This window comes from Genypterus blacodes, unplaced genomic scaffold (assembly GCF_046128005.1).
Source record: "Genypterus blacodes isolate CSIRO-AG114 ecotype Tasmania unplaced genomic scaffold, CSIRO-AGI_Gbla_v1 ptg000036l_1, whole genome shotgun sequence".
NCBI classification, from domain to species: Eukaryota; Metazoa; Chordata; class Actinopteri; order Ophidiiformes; family Ophidiidae; genus Genypterus; species Genypterus blacodes.
The window spans coordinates 3,115,692-3,119,711 of NW_027466849.1; positions in this window are offsets into that span (position 1 = coordinate 3,115,692).

The window sequence follows — 4,020 nt, forward strand, 5'->3', positions numbered from 1 at the left end:
GGTTGGTGGAGGGTTTGGATCTGTGATATACAACTATGCTTCAACCCGTAGTGCTGAATCATTTCCGGGCTCATTTCCTCTCTTCTTTCTTGTTTGTGACTAGTGATAATTAATAAGTCATTTACTTTCTATACATTTTCAAATTATGATGTTCTCAATCATTTTGTTGGACTGGGCTGCAATCATACATACACCAAAGTATATCTAGTATATAAGAAAGATAATCATATACTTCGGTATTGAGGATTTCCCTCTCAGCTTTGCTCATGGTTGCATTTGTAACAGATAGTGTGGAAGGTTTGAGTGCTGCCTTTTCTTGCAGTATGAGACAATTACTGACCAATTTTGCACCCTGGAACAGTCCCATAATAAATGGTGCTTAGAAATCAGAATGAAGTGAAAATGTTGCCTTTCCCTCGAAGAAGTCACAACCCCCAAATTGCTGTAATATTTAGTTTTCACTGACAGTGATTTTCTTAAAATTTGACCTTTCCCATAAAAACAAAAAAGGGGCGACAAAAGTCTGTTTTTTATTCATTTTTATTTATTTTCTTGAAAAACAAAACTTCAGAGGCATTCTTCTTTTTATACCATTAATGTGTAATTTTTTGAATTGTTTTGTGGCATCATCAGTGCTGCATGTTTCGGTTAGTGACTCTCTGTGCTGCATCCAGCAGTCCAGCGCAACAGAAGATGACGGAGGAGAGATTTTGCCTGAGAAAGGCAGAGGGCTGAGGCGTCTCAGTGATGGATGGCAGCACCATCTATTGGATGTTTGGGGAAGCAACAAGGGAACAATGGATTAAGGATGCACATTCCCTGCTCATGAAAAACATTGATGACAACAGTGATTTAAAGAAGGAACGAATGGAATTATGGAAGAAATGAAATTAACAACGAGAAGCAAAAGTAGACACAAGGAAAGAAGAAAAGAAAAGAGGTAGTTGGAACGATAAATGAGCAGGCAAACAAGGAAGGAAACGGACAAGATCAAAGGAAAACGCAAGCTTTTTTAGAACCCTTTTGTCTAATTACACATAAAAAGAAAAGGGGTGAGGAGGTAAGGAATCGAATATAAAAGGTAGGCTCCTAGGAAGGACGCGTGGAAGCTGTGGAGTGAGCAAAAATGAATACGAATAAAGGGAAACAATAAACCACCTGAAATGTGTCTAACATAAAAATGTAACGACTGAATGGCCATGACGTCACTGTGCACATGTACAAATGTCTGTCATTATATGAGCAGATACGGTTCAGGCCTGCGGTAACTTTGACACCTGGATGAACCTCAATGCCCCCCACCGGCCCGCCTGCCTGCCCCCCCACAGCCTCAGTGGTTTGCCTCATTACCCTGTGGAGCAAATGGAGGGCTGTTCCATGTCAGGGCATATAGGGGGGGAGGGGAGCGATGGGGAGGGCCCGAAGGCTCAGTGTCAGTCAGATCAGCAGATGTGTCATTGAATTTGACATATGCCTGATATGTATGTGACACACACACACACACACACACATATAAACACACACAGCACACTCTTGCTCCCTCATCTCACACACTTATAGCTGTAGCCTCAGGCAGCAAACAAGCCAAACCCCCCCCCCACACACACACATATACACACACACACACACACACATCCTCACAGCGGGTACAAACACGGGATCTGAATCCCACTCACGGCCCATACACTGATAAGTATGGACATGTTTGTGTATTTGTTTAGAATATAGGCCAACCTATTTCTTCTGCCGCCTGCAAATGAGCAAATGAGCCGCAATTCCATCGGTACAGATACACAAATACAACATGATGACTGCGTCTGTTGTTTACCATCTGAACTGCCAGCTTTTAAGATTGTTGGTGAAACAAATCTGAGACTATTTTAGTCTTTTTTACATATTTGTCTGTCAGCGATTAAAATGCAGCAATATCACAAAGACAGCAATAAAATAGGTCTGCAGCTTTATGGAAAAACTGATTTTTGAGGCTCATTCGTTAGCGGTCACCAGACAGTGTTCTCTTCTTTTAGTTGTATAGGTGGTGGTACGATGCCCGTGCCCAGGCAGGGCGAGTGGGGAAAGGCTGTCTATGAAATCTCGACGTGGTGAATCACATACATAGGAATAACTGCACACACTTTCACTTTCCCTTTTCCTGAGGGTGTTTTAGGGGTCACACCGGGTCGGAAATGCAGGTGCGATGACAGAAGCAAGACAAAGAGAGAGAGAGAAAGAAGTGTCTGTCCACTTCTGTGTGTCAGGCAGGTTTTGTCGAACAGCGTCAACAACAACAGCGGCAGGATTCATTTCATTCATTGTCTCCATTTCTGTAAACAATTGTTGCCATCTTTGTTCACACTATTGAGCGAAATTGGAAGTAGTTTTAAAGATGTTTCCATTTACACTTAATAGCCACTTTATTAGATACACCTGCACCACCAAGTCCATCCCACCTTTGTGAAATGTTGTGTCACAGAGGCGTTGATTGTTACGCTGTGTCCAATATTCTGTCCACCTCTTACATGCGATCCGGTGCAATAGGTTACACAGGTGTATCTAATAAAGTGGCAAAGGAGTATTTGTTTCAGCTGAGCATTGCCCCCTGGTGGACTGTAGTACTTACTCCTCAGACTGATATCAAATGTACAGGACACACACACACTCACACACTGCTCACTGAGGAGACATGTGCACAAGCATATTCATATTGAAATGAGTGTAATCTGATCAAAGGCAGCATTTTGCAGCAAAGTTGTTTTGTTAAGATATGAGGGGATTCTTTCTGTAAATGCCACCAACTGTCTCGAACCGTGGACAGACTAAGTGTATATACAAAGACATTTTGGAGCCCCCTTCTTTCATTAGTGAATGGCCAAAGAGACCACATGGGCCAGACTCCCATGAAGTCCATGCACTCCTCTAACAGACGCAGCCTCCTCTCCAAAGGTTTTCCTGTGGTGTCAGCAGTTCTCCAAAGAGCAACGCTCCCCTCGTTTGAGACCCCGAGCAGAACTTTCCCCTTCACTTCACACTCAATACTGACATTTATCGGTATATCTGTCCGTCTGTTTATCTTTCCATCTAGCCGTCCAGCAAAGTGCGATCACGACTTTTGGAATGTTGCAAAGTGCAGAACTACATAGATGTCGTCCAGCCTGGGATCAAATCCACGTTTCCTGACAAAATAGTATTGAGCCAACTACCATAACTAGTTTGGACGTATCGCACTGGCTGTCGTCTAATTCTATGGTAAATAAAAAACCTAATTTTGTCTGAACATCACTGCCCCCACCCCCCCCTTACTCGTTGCCAATCTTCACTCCAATTAAACATGAGCCTTGGCTTATGAAACACCTGCCTCATGGCAAATTAAACATTACTATTAAAGCTAAAGATTGAATTAAAAGAATATCTCCCCCTCTCTCTCTCTCTGTGCCTCTCTCACCCCCTTCTCTCTCTCTCTCTCTCTCTCTGTCTCTCTCTCTCTCTCTCTCTCTCTCTCTGTGCCTCCCCCCCCCCCCCACACTCTCAAAATCAGCAATAACCCAGGTTCTAATTAGCAGCAGGGCTGAATCTTCACACTGATTTGGTTCTAGCCAATTTGTCTGTATTATTACCTGGGTGACATTCAGCCCTGCTGCCTACAAACTCGATGTGTGAGGCTTTAAAAGTAAAAAGGGTTTTTCACTTGACAAGTGATTCCTGTGATCTTGGCTGGGATTGTGAAATCCAGCTTCTTCTTTTTTTGACAATTAATTAATATGACAAAAGCTATTATCCTGAATATTTGTTCACCCTGCAGTGTAAATTATCATCAACAAGTCAGTTTGTCACAATAACAACATTTTCACAGACCTCAATAGTTTGATTTGCAGAAATTTTGCAAATCAACTGGTGAACCACCTGGTACTAGCACCACAGTTTGAGAACCACTGGGATGGCAGAAATTTTTTTTTGTTTTTTTATTTCATTCATTGATTACCTTAAACTTCTGTGTTTGTGTAATTTACGTATACATTGTAT